Source organism: Liolophura sinensis, chromosome 10 (assembly GCF_032854445.1).
Source record: "Liolophura sinensis isolate JHLJ2023 chromosome 10, CUHK_Ljap_v2, whole genome shotgun sequence".
Classification (NCBI taxonomy): Eukaryota; Metazoa; Mollusca; class Polyplacophora; order Chitonida; family Chitonidae; genus Liolophura; species Liolophura sinensis.
Window position 1 is genome coordinate 16,868,371 of NC_088304.1, and position 19,598 is coordinate 16,887,968.

The 19,598-nt window shown below is 38.6% G+C and overlaps 1 protein-coding gene across 3 annotated transcripts in view; it reads right to left on the reverse strand.

Annotated features, from left to right (window-relative positions):
* Positions 1–19,598, reverse strand: part of LOC135476191 (rabphilin-3A-like) — a 43,254-nt gene that overhangs the window by 22,916 nt on the left and 740 nt on the right. The window lies entirely within an intron of this gene.

The following is a 19,598-nucleotide window of genomic DNA, read 5'->3' on the forward strand; positions in this document are numbered from 1 at the left end:
GCAAAATGCAATGCTAACAAAAGCGAAAATGGTGCCACATAGGTTTTTCCATGAATGAACTGCTGTTCTTGATCTCCAGCCATGACTATCCGCCCGTCGTCATGACGACTGTTAAGTGGAAATCAATACGGCCCCGATGGTGCTGGTATTTCTTGTCTCTATTAGTTTGAAACTATCACTTGGGCGTTTTGGTGATCATTTCTGAAGCGTTCACACGCGATACAGTCACAACAGCTCAACACAGTGTACGTACATCTTTACAATTATAGCATAATCATAATAAAGCATGAGGACAACTACATCTGTCTATATCATCTTATATAATATATAGGCTGCTGGAAATTAGCTGACATCAAAGCCTGAAAATCATAATTCCAAGAGAACAAACAAGATCACTATTTCTGTCACTTTGGACATGTAATTCACAGCCGGAACACACACACGTGTTCAAGTGCATGCCTGCAAATTAAATGGGCTCAAATGAAATTTACCTACCTCAAAGCTTAAAAAGATGCTGCAAATGAAATATGTGATTTTCAAAACATTCAAAAGCCAATTAACCATGCAGAAAACATTTCCAGAAATCACTAGTTCAAGTCACTAGCCTGAACATGTATATGCAGTCTACTATAAATCGTTAATCTTTCCAATCTCTAAAACACCTTTTAATTGAAATTCATGCATACCATCATTATACAAATTATGCCAAAACATGTTTTTGTGTCACTTAAGATGCAAACCTCACAAACTGTGCAAATTATTTCTCTACTCAATTGTTTTATCTGAGTCTTTCAAAAAAATCGGTTGCAGAGTTGGTTAAAAAGTGTACACACCTGTACATGCAAGTACACATGTATGACAATCAAATGCATTTCAGCCAATCATCCTATAACTACACGTGTATACACCAAAGCTGAAAAGCAATTCCAGCTCAAAATCATTAGGCAAGCCTAATGATGGCCTATAACATAACAGTCCAATTCCCTGACCACTGACACACACTCATTTAGCTGAAAACCATTTCATGTAACACAGTTTACAACCTCACTGTATATACAAGATAGCTGATCTTAGTGGATCTTAATGATCCAGCTGACAATCCTTTGAGTATTAAATCCAGTTTTATACAACCATTTGTGCCACCCATATATGTACATGTACCCTGCACTGTAGGAAAATCGGGCTGTCACAATGGCATCTAGATAACAAACATTTACATGTACATGTGCATTATCTAACACATCTCTGAGCTGACAACCATCTTACAATAAGGCTGACATGTTATCGTGTATTTCGTGTTAGCCCTGTAGGGCCGTCATTACGCATACTAACGTCTTGTTCCATAAGCTTACCTTGAACACCTCTGTACTTCCCTTCCTGGTTTTAATATACTACTGCTGGGCACAAAATAATTTGTCTGTCCGTAGGCATAGTCGTCTCAGCTATCAATTCCAGGTAGGTGCTCTTATGTGCCATCACTAATAAATCCCCACAAGCATGAAACTAAGTGTCCCAAAGAATCTTAAATGTTAATCTTGGTCGTTGTAGCTCTCAATCAATTCTGTCTATCTGTGTCTTGGAAAACTGAGACTTATAATCGTGTATGTTCAGTGTTCTGATAATGTCTTCAAACCATCTTTCTGCTTTGTTTCTCACTTTTCTTTTTCTTCTGAAGAGACGAGATTGTTAACGTGTATTGTATGTATGCATGTAAGGTAATGTGCTCTCTGGTCTCGGAGGTGCTTTGCGTCAAGTAGGAAAAGATGGCGAATAAAACGTGACAGTTGAAAGACAATAACTGATCACATTCATGTTGTATAAGACAAATTTAAATTATTTAAAATAAAATAATCCTTGCAGATTCTAGTCCATACAGACATTTTAACACCAATGTACTGAATTAAGCATCCTTGCAATAATGAAACAATTAAGAATTACATTTAATTCATTTTATTGTATTTGAACTAAAAGTTACCCATGACTGTTACTCATTTATGCTTGAAGCTGAGGGGTTCTACTGACCTTCAACGGTTCTGAGGTTTATTTGAAAGACACATGTACAATGATAACCTACTGTAACTTTCAACACCAAGAGTAATATCTTGTGACCTTTGTGGTGGGTGGGGGGGAAGGCTGTCAAAATTTTATGGCAGACAATCAGTGCTAAATTAATGCTACATGAACATGACTAAAAGGAGGGCGTACAGTGAAAGTTTTTTCCTCACATCACGGTGTCCTGTCTGCTTGTTTATCATACAGTGCATTGCATACATGTACACGTAACTGAGAGTCGTATAAATGAAGAACAAATCACCTGGAGGTGTATGTACCATTAATAAATAATCACTACTGCCCACGTTTCTTCTCAACCCACTTGTATCTCCAGGAAGCAATCACTGTCTGCCCTTTCACTGTTACCTTCACCAAATTCCCAACCTAAATATACTTATGTTTTCACTGGTTTCAGTATTGCAAAGAATCTTAATCTTTCTAATCTACATTTATTTACTGATTTCAATGGAGTTTTATGTCATGTGCGTGTACTTTCAGGCTACATGTCACCTTTGATATGAAGCAAGTCAGGTTTAGAGGCTTATAATCAATACTGCTTAAACCCTTCTTATACCTGAACATACATGTTCGTGTTATGTACATGTTACAATACATTCCTTTGTGTGAAACTGTGTTATAAATACACGCCTATTCATAGTTTTGAGAACACAGTCCCTGGCAGGGAGTACTAGGTGGTAAATAACATGGAGCCACAGTACATGTAAATGGTGAAACGCTGATTTTTGCCAATTCCTAAAGTTTGAAGTATCACAGGCCACTGAAACTATCATATTTGATGGCTAGACACCTTCTGATTACGCTTCCAGAAAGAATTTCTCACCTAATGGCTGTATTTTTAATTTTTTTATGCTAAAATCTTCTCCAATGACTATCTCAACTGGGTTGGATTTGCTTTTCACCTCCCTAGCCCTCGTGATCAAACAGAGTGCTTTGGTTCAGAACAGCGAAGACATCACTGTAGAGCTACATGTATGAACACAAATGAAATACTGCAAGTTATAACAGTTCAGTTGGCCAAATTTAAAAGTTCAAACTACATGAATGTACAAGTTGATGATGATATTTAATGATATACATGTAGTCTGTACATGTATATGTAATTCAGACATTTTCTTCAACAGATAACACCACAATCTTCAATTTGTCTCTGACAGCATAGAAATATTTGTATAATTAAATCATACCTATCCAGCCCCACATAATTCTATAACAGTGTAACAATTAGTTTGGATTGATAAATTAACTGTGTTTTGTGGCATACTTCCATAAACGCTTTTGAGCATTTTTTAAAACAAGTTTGATGTTGAAAAAATAACGACAGTCAATACTATGTTGATGACCATTTTTTACACATATGTAGCTCTAGGCAGGGAGTTTTGACTCCAAAATTCAAATCACCAATGACTGACTTGTGGAGAATATTCCTGTCATTGGTAGCTATAGGGGGTTCTCACAGCCCTGGACAAATAGACATGGATGCCAAAACCGAATCCTCAAAAGAAAGCAAGAAACCAAACTGATTAAATTCAATAAATCAGTCCAGAACATATGTTGCAAACAATAAGTACACAATAAGAATTACCACCAAAATATAATCAGTTATTATTAAAGGTCTTCATACAAAATGTTTGAAAGCAAATTAGATTTATTTCAGTCAAGTACATGTTTTCCAGGCAATAACTTACTATCAGTAGCCAATCAGAATGGCTAAACTTGTCTAAATAGGCAATCAGACAGATAATCAAGTCTCCAAATTTTCAAGTTTTTCATAAGAAAGCTTCAAATCAGATTTGATTAAAATCTGCTCAAAATTTTTGAAAAATCAAGAGAAGTTGAACAGTACCAACACCATATGTCTGTCTCTCCAAAGTAAGATGGGGGAAGACATAATTAATCATTTTCATCTGAAATGGTTTCAAGAATTTAACACAAGAAGCCAAGTTACAGTACAGCCCTGTGGGTGGGTGGCCAATTCTCAGCTTCCCTTCCCTTGGCTTCCCTTCATTAGATTTATTCTAGCCAACGAAAAGACAAAGATTTTCAAGAAATCAACACTGAGAGAAAAACTGAATTAACTAATGCCAAATCTGTGTATTAATACTCATCCTCACAGTCACACAACACGTACAGTACTGTCCATGTACATGTAGTCTGCAGACAGATCCTGAAAAACTTCTGAAGAGTAGCACATGGCTTTTAGCCCTTTCTGAACAGTAGCACATGGCTTTTAGACCTTTCTGAACAGTAGCACATGACTTTTAGACCTTTCTGAACAGTAGCACATGACTTTTAGACCTTTCTGAACAGTAGTAAATGGCTTTTAGACCTTTCTGAACAGTAGTAAATGGCTTTTAGCCCTTTCTGAACAGTAGCATGCTATTTTTGGACCTTTCTGAACAGTAGCACGTGACTTTGGACCTTTCTGAACAGTAGCACATGACTTTTAGACCTTTCTGAACAGTAGTAAATGGCTTTTAGCCCTTTCTGAACAGTAGTAAATGGCTTTTAGCCCTTTCTGAACAGTAGCATGCTATTTTTGGACCTATCTGAACAGTAGCACGTGACTTTTGGACCTTTCTGTAGCGCAGAACTTTTCTGAAGAGTAGTACATGGTTTTAGGACCTTTTAGAACAGTAACACTTAGCTTTTAAGTCATATGCTATATGTTTTTAGCATATGAATTTTGTTATCTTCACATAACTGCAGTTATTTAGATGAGATATTTTTGAACTACAGAGAACAATATGACAAACAATGAGTTAAGTGCCATATCAAATGTCACTGCCTGAGCACAACTGTAAGGTACATGCACATGTGCAGGTAGTGCTCACCTCAAACTCAAATCTCTGCATTAAAAAAGATATGTTTATCTGATCTGGACTAATAGCATTGGTTTACATATACATTGCCTCATTTTTACAGGTCTCTCTGTCTCACATTACTTGATCATGACAGCATGAAGCGTCAGAAAAATCTGGTACCTGTAAATAGGTAAATCATTAATTTATGTTCGATGAGATCTAATCAGTCAGTACATATGCATATACAATGGTGCAATAAGTGTTCATCAGACATTTCAACAGTGATCAGTTTATACATGCACATGTATGTCTATGTGATCATGGACTGACACAGGTGTTCGACAGAACTGTGGATATTGTCATCAGGAAGCCAGGATACACCTAAACTGTAGTCTCCTGTCTAAAGCATGTCATAAACACATATGAGGTCACCGCCAATCTGCCACAAATGCACGGAGAGTGAAATACAAATACATGTACAGAATTCTGCGTATTCCCAGAGAATACTTTAACTTCCACAACAATCAATAATGACCTGTTGCCGTACCACTAGAATAGGTGATGATGGTCAGATGCTCTACAGGGGTGATCAATTGCTAACACCACAGCTCACAACGTGTATTGTTACAGCTCACCTTAAAGCTCAGATGCATCATGCCGCCTTGTAACAAATTAAGGCGAGCGCTACACCTCCGGCCTCGGCTGCAGCTGTTAATGTATGAGTGAGGAGGGTTTAGCACAGGGCCACTTCCTCCTGTAACAGCTGGCTCTGCTCGCCCGTGCCACAGCTTCCACAAAACCTCCCCATATCAAATCAATGAGGCAGCCATTACTGGGGCTGTGCTCCAGTCGGATATGACAAAATGGTTCCCCCTTCTTAAGCACAACTGTAATTTCCCACTGTCTCTACCCCCAGACTTTTATGATATCCTACAGCCGCTCAAAGACTGTTGATCGATTCTTTCTAAGTTGGGAATCGTGATATATATGTAGGCGTGCGCACAGCTGCCCAACAGCACACATGTAAATTTACATGACATGGTTGAGGCTGAATTATAGGTTGTTATAGGCAGTTATCCGAACACTTTTCTTTATTGCCAAACAAATTGCTGGTGGTGAACTACTGGAAGAGACAAAAAAACCAGTATAAATTGCATGAAAAATCATTCTGCATTTATTGAAGCATATCCCTGAACCTGTCCAAATATGGGAAACCCACGTTGCTCTGTAATCAAATTACAGCAATAACATGATACCGCTGTTTGATACCGCTCTTACAATAGCGCAAAAAGACATGTAAACAAAATAATCTTAAAACGTAATATTAGGCGGAGAAAACGGCAAAACCTACTGACAAAGAGTAGTATGGAAAACAATGAGATACGGATCTGAGCTTATGACCTTATTTTCAGTGGCCTGTGGTCTTCTGATATCACCCAGGACTCAGCTGATCAGGGCTTCCAGTTAATGTGTATGTACAGTGTAGCTTTTACCTCCATGTATACAGACATGTAACTTGTCTGTTAGGCATGTAATTAGGCATGCTAATCCAAAAACTAAATTGATAAAACACATCATTAAATATGATGATAATTAATGCAATGAACTGATGTGAAACAGAATTGATGACATTACCACAGTGGGCTATATGTATAGGATTGCATGAATGGGAAGTAATGTGGGGTCAAACCAAATACATGTACACGTGATTAGGCCTATATCCATCCATCAGGGTCTGTTGAAGACCAATAGGTTTTTTTCAGTTTCTTCAAGTGGTTATTGCCTGGTTGGAAGTGCAGATTACTGATAATAATAACAATAATAATAATAATAATAAACCTTTCCAATATTTGCTTCCTTGGAGAATTTTTGCCAAAAGTCTGTGCCAAAAGTTTCAAATGAACAACGTGTCTTCTACTACTGTTCATACATGTAGGGCACTACGGGGCAGGATACAGGGCGATTCACTGACAAGGGCACTATGGGGCAGGATACAGGATGATTCACTGACAAGGTCACTAAGGGGCTGGATACAGGATGATTCACTGACAAGGGCACTATGGGGCAGGATACAGGAGTATTCACTGACAAGGGCACTAAGGGGCAGGATACAGGATGATTCACTGACAAGGGCACTACGGGCAGGATACAGGATGACTCACTGACAAGGGCACTATATGGAGCAGGATACAGGATGATTCAATGACAAGGGCACTATGGGGCAGGATACAGGATGATTCACTGACAAGGGCACTATATGGGGCAGGATACAGGATAATTCAATGACAAGGGCACTATGGGGCCGGATACAGGATGATTCACTGACAAGGGCACTACAGGGCAGGATACAGGATGATTCACTGACAAGGGCACTATATGGGGCAGGATACAGGATGATTCAATGACAAGGGCACTATGGGGCAGAATACAGGATGATTCACTGACAAGGGCACTATATGGGGCAGGATACAGGATGATTCAATGACAAGGGCACTATGGGGCAGGATACAGGATGATTAACTGACAAGCATTTGCATGCCAATTACAAGACCATATAAACCCAAGTTAATTGACTGTCATTTGTCATTTTCACTACCAGTATGCCTGCAACAATGCTTCAAATCCCACAATGCATTGCTGATTTAGACACCATAATCATGACACAGGGTTACAAAATGTACATACAGCTGTATATAGCCACACTATGGGTGAAATACAGCCCTTGTTCAACCCCAATTGTCCATTCATTATATACACCATATATGTAGAAATTCAAGTTTCAGGAATATATAAGCTACGTGAAGGAACCCATTGACTTGTAAAGCATGATGAAAATTTGCATTTCTCTATTGACAATACAGCTCATATTGGACTCTGGTCCATTTTGCCAAGAACATGGACATACCAGATACCAACATGTACATTTACACATCTACTTCTTCAAAATCAACTTTTTACAAGTAATTTAAAAGCGTTTTTCATTTAACATACATGTACATGCACAGCCTTACGTTTGCCATGCGCAAATTTACTGGTTTCTGTAAATCTGCATTTCCTTTATTTCAAAAACATTTTATTGATGGCAGGCACTCAAAGAGTTTCACTTGACTGAATCTTGGACAGTAAATGACACTAATAATGTGAACAGTGTATATGGACAAAACGCGTTCATATGTTACTTACCCTTGTATCACCGGAATAGCTCAGTTTCTCTTGACTGATTCTTTAAACTGTAGTGTCAGTAATGACATGTACAGTATAGGGTATGAGAACAGCACATGTTAATTATGTGTTGTATTTCTACATTCAGAGCTCCATGGGATAACAACAATGGTAAATAGAACTACGGTATTTCAGATAAACATTTAATATTACTTCAAGTGACACATTTTCTTGATTTTCTGATTCAGTCACCTTTAATATACTGCCATTTATGAATTATGTTGTGAAATTTGCTAAATTTCTCATCAGGAAAAAAATTAAGTGTCAGCAACAAAAGTGTTATTTTAAGGCCTGTGCGTGCTTTTGGAAGTGCAGTTTTTAACACCAAACTTTAGGTGAAATAAAGTCGATGTACATAGTGCAAACGCAATGCTATTTATTTATTTCACTGATGTACCAGTCAGTACATGTAGTACTCTACACATATTTTCCATGCTTTAACTGTTTATGCATGAACATAAATGAAATTTCAGTGTATTAAGAAAATATTTTTCTACTATTTTCAGGACAATAGTGAAGGCTGAAGATGGCTTCTCCATTTTTCACCAAAGATTCAATCACCTGGCATATGACATTTGATTACAGTTTCTTCCTTATCCAACTTTAATAAATACAGTCCAGGTATCATAATTAATTAGTTTCAAATTTATGTGCAGACAGTATCTGATGGCACTACCCCACTGAGCTATTTGATACCTCACCTTAAATTTCACAACATCCCATATACTTAGCTCTGGAGTCACATGTATGAACACCGAACTAATTTAGAGCCTCATTCTGAATAAACACATGAACACGTTAAATATTCAACGCCCAAAATGAGTTGGCTGTGGAAGACCTTATCTAACACAGCACTGCGTAAACATGGGGCAAGCAACAACACAGCTCACTTTGCCGTGACCTCACAGCGGGGAATAACATAGCCAAAAGCAGTGCGCCCCTAGCCAATATTGAGCTGTCAATGTGGGCAGACTTACTGCTAAATCAAGACAAAGCATGTGTAAATACCCCAATAATCTCCAATAATGTTTTTTTACGTTTGTATGTATGTATGTACGTATGCTTGGGGTTTTACATTGTACTTAACAATTTTTCAGTCATATGAGGAGTCAGTACGTGTGTGTGTACATGTACATATACCGTTTCTTTTTGTGGCAGGACAAGTCCATGCCACCAAAGTGCTGCCGCCACTGAAGTATCATGCTGAAGACACCAGATCTGACACTCCCACCCAGTCACATTATACAGATACCAGGCCAACCAGTCCTATTTCCTTACTCCAACCTTTCTGTGCTGAGTGCCAAGCGAGGCAGTAACAAGTACCATTTTGAAGGTCTTTGGTATGACCTGACCGGCATTTGATCCCATGTCTGCCAACTTGGAGTTTTATGAGCCTCAACAAGTCAAGTTCTTCATATACATGAACATCAAAAACACCCACACTGGTTTTCATACCACCAGTTTTTACACCTAAAACTGAAATTCTGCATGTAGTATCCTATTGATCACGTGATCTCTAGATGAAGACTGATATATGGAAACCCTATACAGACTTCATCTATAGAAGTCATCTTTAGATAGTCTACATACAGGTAAAACATGTAACACCCCCTAATGATATATAACACCCCCTAATGTGTTAAGTCATCCTTTGATACAGACACTCTACAGACCAGATCGTCTTTGAATACAGACCAGGTCATCTTCAGATACAGACACATTACAGACCAGGTGAAACATGTAACACCTTCCAATGAATATATGTACATGTGTTAAGTCATCCTTGGATACAGACACCGTACTGATTAGGTGACACAAAGGCACATTTACAGGCTAAATGTACATCTTGGTGATCCTTGAGTACAGACACAGACCAGACCATCCTTGGACTCAGGCATTTTACAGACTCGGTCATCCTTGGATACAGACATCCTAAAGACCTGACCATCCTTGGATACAGACATTTACCAACCACGTCACCCTTGGATACACACATCCTACAAACCAGACCATCCTTAGATACAGACACCCTACAGACCATGTCATCCTCAGATACAGACACCCTACAGACCATGTCATCCTCAGATACAGACACATTACAGGCCAGGCAATCCTTAGATTCAGATGCCCTATACAGATTATTAATGTATATGCAAGTGATCCTTGGGTACAGAAGCTTTACAGACCAGATGATCTTTGGGTAAACAAATGGTGAAGTTTTATTTCCAATTTTAATCTGAGTTTACACAACGAGACATTCCATACCAATATTCAGTTAAAATAACACATAATGTTAACCGAGAGGAAATTTACCCAGCGGATACAGATTTGTGCTGTGCAGTGAACCCGTCCAGCCTTCCTACAGAGCCGTCACGGCAGCAGCACAGACACTCCATTATGGAACAATTGCTATTAATGGAAATATGGAATTTGCTTCACCCAGTATCATCCCTTGAGGGGTCATGCAGGGACTGCGAACGCCCTAGCAGTCCGTAAACAACCGACTATGAAATACAAGACTCCTTCCTGTCAGATATTATGGTACACTGCTTTCTCAGTCCACATGGGATATCGTAGGAAACACTAAAACATGGCAGCCAAGTGTAGAGCCTGACAGAAAACAACTACAAGTAAATATTATATATATATTATTGATAAAATACCAAAATGTCCATCTATGAAATGTACCAGAAGTGGTACACTGTCATGATATACATATATCAGTATTATGCAGTGTTATTTGAAACTACATGTTCTAGCATTTCTAGTATTGAAAATTAACCTAGACCACTTTTGGTTCCAAATAAATGAAGCAGTTTTCAAGCAAATGCAAACAACCAAGTGATCACAATTGCAACTGCAAACCATAATGACACTCAATTATTATAACATACGAGTTAACCATATTTTGATGTCCCATTTCCATTAGAGTACAACTTCTGTACATTGATAGATAAGATACAGAGAAAATGAGCCACTGTTACCAGGGATTTCGGTTATGTTGAGTGTATTAAATGGACGACTGACAATAGATACACACATGCCATTATTTAAGGAAGCAGACATTTACTGAGTGACCCCAGCCTTGTGACTTAATTTTTCACTAAAAACTGTACCAATAGTAGTGTACAGTATACATTTGTAAGCTCATGTAAATGGTAATGAAAATAAATACATGGCAAATACAGAGTCTAGGTGACAAATAAACTCATTACTTATCTAGACTTATGGTTTATAGGCACATACACTGTATTGTTTGTCAAAATGACCATCATGATTACATGTACATTAATGAGAACACTGTAACACTGAGGCATTGGCAGTGAAATCAGAGCTTAGCCTCTGATTTGTACAAAACTGTGCATGCATCATGCCATCTGACACAGTCTGAACCTCAATGATGAGAACACTGCAACACTGAGGCACTGGCAGTGAAATCAGAGCTTAGCCTCTGATTTGTACAAAACTGTGCATGCATCATGCCATCTGACACAGTCTGAACCTCAATGATGAGAACACTGCAACACTGAGGCACTGGCAGTGAAATCAGAGCTTAGCCTCTGATTTGTACAAAACTGTGCATGCATCATGCCATCTGACACAGTCTGAACCTCAATGATGAGAACACTGCAACACTGAGGCACTGGCAGTGAAATCAGAGCTTAGCCTTTGATTTGTACAAAGATGCCCATAACCTTCCTGCATGCCTGTACATGTAGGTTACAAGGAGCATCGTACGCAAATTTGGAAACTGATACTACTCTCTTCTGCTTAAAACAACCCCAGGGAACGACTGGATTAGAAGCCTTCCAATTGCTCTTAACGGACCAAGTTCCAAGAGATGCCACACAAGTGAGTTTGATCTGGATATATATTTTACATGCATGCACACATACAAGTATTGTAGCTGGGAAATGATGCGGTGAATCTCAGGCCATCTCTACATCTGACATCATGCTGTATACTGTATTTCATCTCAAGACTGTTTTGTAAAAAGACATTGGCTTTCAGAGGCACATAAAGATCTCAAAATGACATTTTAGTGCCAGAAGTAAAAAATACATTTCAAATGTACAATATATCTCTCTTCCACAGCAATCCCATCCAAAAAAAACAAAAAAATAAAAACAAGAAATAAAACATGTTGTTACCAGAAAGATCAATTCATTAGATTGCACATACTAGTATACTGTTGTTTATTTTAAACATTTTTTTTGACATTGAGGAAGAGAAAACCAAAAAAAGATTCAAAAAAAATGCATCAAAAAAACAGAATATACATGTATGATTGGAAATCATATGCTCCCCTGTCATGAATGATCTGAGACAATTTCTTTGCTTTCATCTTATTTAAAATAAAGGCAATTTTTCTTAATATCTATTGAGAAATAAGTAGACATTGCTCTGCATTAGCAGCTTTCACATTAATATGTTTACAACGTTTGATACTAGACATGGGGTAACATGAGAATCTGCCTGGATGCCCTCATAACACCTTTGATCACAACCACAATGAACCTAATCAACGACCAGAGTGGGCCAACACGAGCGGCCACAAACAATTCTTAGTACGCTCTGATAATTCAATTTTCCAGATCTTCTGCACTAATTTGTAGTTATCTGTCACATGGATATTAGATCCTGACACAGACAATCAAACAGTTCCAGTATGGGCTTTGAGGCTCTCTACTAATTGACATTTCTCAATACAACTGCTTGTAGGAGTGATTTCCTTAATTGGCCCACATTTGTACACTACCACAACAACCTGGGGTTGTGCTCTACAAACTATTGGTGGCCTCAAGTCAGAATTCTGCCATGAAAGTTGTGATAGTGTTTCTTCATCTGCACATTTCACTTTCTACAGTGAAGTACATGTAGGTACATGCAGGTTTACATACAGGTACAAATCCTGTGCACTTTTCAGCTGTGAGAACAGGTAACATTACTATTCGGCAAAATAAAAATAAAAAATGGATTAATGATAACACCTCATCTTATGGACTTTCCAAAATTACAGTTATACAATCTGTTGATGTCTTTCTTAGACAATGTCACAATAGAACGGATAATAAAGATGGTGACGTTTGTTTTGCAAGAAAAACCAAAGGTGCCCACAGTAAACTTAACAGACCAATCTGACATATGGGCAGAAATCTATGAGCAAAGCAGAAGAGGCATTCTCAGTTACAAAATGGTAGACAAAATGAAGACAAATAGAGTGCCCATGCATAAGCTAAAGATTCCCATCTCTGTGTGTTTTTCCATTTGCATCATATATTACTGGATAACTAATGCAGGTAATTCATGAGTGAGTGAGTGAGTGAGTGAGTGCTTGGGGTTTAACCTCGTACTTAACAATTTTTCAGTCATATGATGACGCAGGAGTCCTTAGAGTGCATGTAATGTCCCTCCTTGTTGCAGGAAGGATTTCCCTCGCTCTTTTATCTAGTGATGCTTCACCGAGACGCCTTACAGAAGCCAAGTAAGCCATCCTGCCCAACCCATTATACTGATATGGGTCAACCACTCGTTGCACTATCCCCTCCATGCTGAATGCCAAGCCAGAAAGTCACAACTTCCTCTTTTAAGGTCTTAGGTACGACTCGACTCAGAATTAACCCTGGATCTACCACCTCCGGAATGTAATTCATGAGCGAGATAAAATATAAAGTTAGGGGATATAGTCCTTGTAATGTGAAATCATGAATTCAAAATGATGGGACTGACTTGTGAACACGAGTCTATCCCATAGCTTGCAAAATTTCGCCTCACATGATTGAATGATATGCCAAAGTCAATGATCTAGATGTTGTGTTGCAAGCGATAAATGCATAAAATACTCTATGTTGTGAACAGAAAACTGCTGTAATACAAGTCACTCTGTCTTCAGCGCAGCTCCATTGCATCAAATCAGCACTGAGATTGCGCATATATGTGTTTATACGCCTTGCCTTATAAAAAGGAAAGGTTGGAATCTCTGGCTTGCCTTTAATACAACACCGCAACTCTGCTGAATAGACTTGAAATAAAGCATTTTGCATATATGTCCACTTAAAGCATATCTTCCCTATAAAAGGTTTTTCGACATGACTTTTTCTCTTGCAAATCACTGCAATTACTATGATATTTCACACTGCTACAACCTGTCCTATCTGGAGATGAAGTATCAGATTCCATTTATGGCGTTTCATGAACTAGTGGCCACACATGTTACAGCCAGGTCATGTATTTAGCTGTCATTCAAATTCATTGTGATTTACTTTTGCAATTTCACAGACTGGAACTGTAAAAAAAAAATTAAAAAAAAAACAAAAAAAAACAAAACAAAAAAAAGCAAAAAAAACCCCCAGAAAAGCTGAAGTCTAAAAATACCTATGTTGCTCCAGCAGGATGCACTATATAGAAGCCAAGTGTGGTACAGGTACATGTACGTGTAAATCCTCTGGGATGATAATCCATGCTGATATAAAGCTGGGGATTGCCTTAAGATGACAATTACGTCTCTCATTGCTGGAGTCAGCACAGTAGCAGAAAATCACAAGGAGCTAAAGTCACCATAGTATGATTACTTCTTTCTATCGCACATGTGCCCACGGCCTTCAGACTGAAATTCATCATAGACAGAAAATACAGATACATGTACATGTATATTGTTAGCCACTCATTCGGTTGCCTAGTGCCATGTACATCTCCACATCTCACTCATATGGTCACCTAGTGCCATGTACATCTCCACATCTCACTCATATGGTCGCCTAGTGCCATGTACATCTCCACATCTCACTCATATGGTTGCCTAGATCCATATACATCTCCAAATCTCACTCATATGGTCACCTAGTGCCATGTACATCTCCACATCTCACTCATATGGTCGCCTAGTGCCATGTACATCTCCACATCTCACTCATATGGTCGCCTAGTGCCATGTACATCTCCACATCTCACTCATATGGTCACCTAGTGCCATGTACATCTCCACATCTCACTCATATGGTCGCCTAGATCCATGTAGATCTCCACATCTCACTCATATGGTTGCCTAGATCCATATACATCTCCAAATCTCACTCATATGGTCACCTAGTGCCATGTACATCTCCACATCTCACTCATATGGTCGCCTAGTGCCATGTACATCTCCACATCTCACTCATATGGTCGCCTAGTGCCATGTACATCTCCACATCTCACTCATATGGTCACCTAGTGCCATGTACATCTCCACATCTCACTCATATGGTCGCCTAGTGCCATGTACATCTCCACATCTCACTCATATGGTTGCCTAGATCCATATACATCTCCAAATCTCACTCATATGGTCACCTAGTGCCATGTACATCTCCACATCTCACTCATATGGTCGCCTAGTGCCATGTACATCTCCACATCTCACTCATATGGTCGCCTAGTGCCATGTACATCTCCACATCTCACTCATATGGTCACCTAGTGCCATGTACATCTCCACATCTCACTCATATGGTCGCCTAGTGCCATGTACATCTCCACATCTCACTCGTATGGTTGCCTAGATCCATATACATCTCCAAATCTCACTCATATGGTCGCCTAGATCCATGTACATCTCCACATCTCACTCATATGGTTGCCTAGATCCATATACATCTCCACATCTCACTCATATGGTCGCCTAGATCCATGTAGATCTCCACATCTCACTCATATGGTCACCTAGTGCCATGTACATCTCCACATCTCACTCATATGGTCGCCTAGATCCATGTAGATCTCCACATCTCACTCGTATGGTTGCCTAGATCCATATACATCTCCACATCTCACTCATATGGTCGCCTAGATCCATGTAGATCTCCACATCTCACTCATATGGTCGCCTAGTGCCATGTACATCTCCACATCTCACTCATATGGTCGCCTAGTGCCATGTACATCTCCACATCTCACTCATATGGTTGCCTAGATCCATATACATCTCCACATCTCACTCATATGGTCGCCTAGATCCATGTAGATCTCCACATCTCACTCACATGGTCGCCTAGTGCCATGTACATCTCCACATCTCACTCATATGGTCGCCTAGATCCATGTAGATCTCCACATCTCACTCATATGGTCGCCTAGATCCATGTAGATCTCCACATCTCACTCATATGGTCGCCTAGTGCCATGTACATCTCCACATCTCACTCATATGGTCGCCTAGATCCATGTACATCTCCACATCTCACTCATATGGTCACCTAGTGCCATGTACATCTCCACATCTCACTCATATGGTCGCCTAGTGCCATGTACATCTCCACATCTCACTCGTATGGTTGCCTAGATCCATGTACATCTCCACATCTCACTCATATGGTCACCTAGTGCCATGTACATCTCCACATCTCACTCATATGGTCGCCTAGATCCATGTACATCTCCACATCTCACTCATATGGTCGCCTAGATCCATGTACAACTTATTCATATTGAACATGCATTATCACATGTGGATATGTGTACATGGTCACACATGGAACAGAGATGAATCATATATACATGTACATGCACTTTATACATGTATGTATTTATTTATTTTTACACCCCCAGGTTTTCATATGCTTTTTTAACTAGTACCGCATACTAAGTAACCATGAAAGTACAGTATTTTCATTGCTATGCTTTCAAAACTGAAGGATACAAATTCCATCCAAATTTTCTTGTAAACAAGTGATTTTAAGTGTCTTTCTACTACAGTAGTAGTATATTATTTTTTAAACAGTTTCACATGGTCCGTCAAAACACAAAGTTCATGATTCATTGCTGTCTGTTCAATTTGCAGTGACAGCAGTCATATTGGCCTGTCAGCAGTTGGAGGGATGAGAAAATGAAGAATCAATAATGTTGCAGAACATTCACTCTGCTCAGGGATTCATAGTCCAAATTTTACGAACCGAAACTCAAGAATAGAAGTTTATTTCAACCAAATTGAGCTTAAAAAAATAACCGACCAATTTGGAGTCCGTTTTGAGGTGAATATATATTTTACAAACTGAGCCAAATGTTGCATGTGCCATTATGAACACGTTTGAGAAAATCATTTCTCATTTTATACTACAGGTAAATACAAAAAATAACGCAGCTTATTCTGAAAAGATAATGCATCTTTATTTTCTCTGCTTCAAGCCAACATGATATAACAGCATACCAATAATGTTGACATTTTCGAGGTTTTCTTTTCATTTATACTGTTTATTTAATACTGCACAGTTTTCTGTTAAATATAATGTACACAACCCTCTGTAAATAAAGTTTATTATTATTATTATTATTATTATTATTACCATGTACTTTTTCTGCTTTGTTTTCCATGAGAAAATGGCATTGTTTAGCTTAACCTTCTCACTTCTGTATTTCTTTTTTGCCAAATTTGAGAGGCAGTCAAATTGCAATAGGCTATAGGCTTCCTTCAAAGTGGGGTTGTTTTTTTGACAGATAAAACAGTAGTAAGACCTTTGCCTCAATATATAGTTTCTTGCCTTACTTTTTCTCTCCAACCGAATAAACTCATAAACTCTGATCAGAATGGTACTTTTTTATGACTGTGCTGATTTTACAATTTCAACAATATTATCCTTACCTGACATGTACAGCTAGATTCTACCACTGATCGACCAAGCATGCATAATATGGGGACAAATACAAACAGGAACCTCTATGTCACCACCATATACTGTACATGTAGGCCTACTTAGATTAACTGTGTTTTAACCCTGCTTTGTTCTTAACGGAACAAATACTACGAGGATAATGAATGGAAGCCAAGACACCATCTCCGTTCCATACAGATAATAACCCACTTCATTGAATAAGAGCCTCAGTAACATGTGGATGTGCAATGGCTAGGTGACTGAAATTGGACCATGTACAATACTGTGGTGGCCAATCACCTAAGAAACGTTTTCAGTTTGTTTTAGAAAGGCACACACTACAAATTCAGATTTCTCCTGTTTTCTCAACATTCAGTTATCTGTAACTGAATGCAGTATGGTTATTTTTGTCGGTTCGTAAATCGACGCATATGAATCCCAGACTGCTGATGATCTCATTTTAATCAGTGTAAATGTATATGTCAATTTACCTATACATGCACAAACTGGTCAGTATCAGTTGTCCTCGCTAAATTTCAAGTCTTTTAAGCACACACCTGCTTCATTAAAACCAACCACAAGACAAGAAAAGCTGACCAGTTCATGAAAATTCTTGTTGATATTGAGTTTATGATATCTAAGTAAAAGTTTTTGTTCCTTGCAACAATTTTTTCCACAGACGACAGTCACATTGAAAAGGTTGTGTTTCAATTCCTTCTTGGGTCTGACTCATTAGGTGTGCCTGCTGTCTACCCGCTAAACTTTTCAATTCCCATTCCATGATGTAACTATATTGTACCATGCAGTGTAGCTGCTCCTGTCTCAATGCCCCAAGCCCCTCTTTGTTAGACACTGCAGGCTATTAACATGCTTAGTAGCAAGTATGTATAACTCTGATTCAAAAGGAGCTGCCACCAGAGTTACAATGCAAAATGCTTGAAGCCTCCTGATGTGTCATCACCGAAGAAGCTTATGTCTCACATGTTATTTTTCAATGCTGTATACTTCACAGTTACTTGATGCATAACTTAGATCATATATCTTGAATTAGAAACTTGGACTGCATATCTAAGATAACCAAAAATTAAAAACACACAAACCTTCACCTCTCATATTCCACTTCACCCCTACTGTTCCAACAATAAAAAACAAGGTATATATATTCGAAAAGCATATATTTTGGGAAATGAGTCCCAAATTCAGACATCTGTGGTTGTAAATTAGGAAATAGACTATTGGGAATGGGGCATAATATCACCTCCTGAATTATTGGTAGACTAGCCCTGTGTACATTCTATCTGGACACTTACTGCAAGAGTATTCCCACTGGTAAGCTCACATTTTCACGTTATCTCCTTTATCTGAAAGTTTTAACATAATTTTTATACCAGTGAGTGAGATGTGGAGATGTATATGGAACTAGGCAATCATGTGAGTGGCTAACAGAATACATGTACATATACCTGTATCTGTATTTTCTGCCTTTGATGAATTTCCATCTGAAGGCCGTAAGCACATGTGTGACTGTTACAGAGAGAATTTTAGTCAAGGTAGTACTAGACTAAAATACAACTCTTATGTTTGGAGATGGAGCAGAACATCTTTTCATCACGCTTTACCCTATTTTTGCACATCTATTCTTGCTAATGGTTCCATGTTTAGAAAAGGAATCTCGAGAATTGCTACTTGGGTAGGAAATGCTATGGAGGTATAAAGTTCGGATAGGAAAATACCCAGCATTTTGAGAAGGGGCCTTTGTTTGACGTTGTATCCGTAGCATGCAATGTCCACTTCACTGGGCTATAGACGTGTGTATGTAGACCTACACATCAATTTACCACAGGCACAACGTCAATCGGTTATTTCCTATTTCACA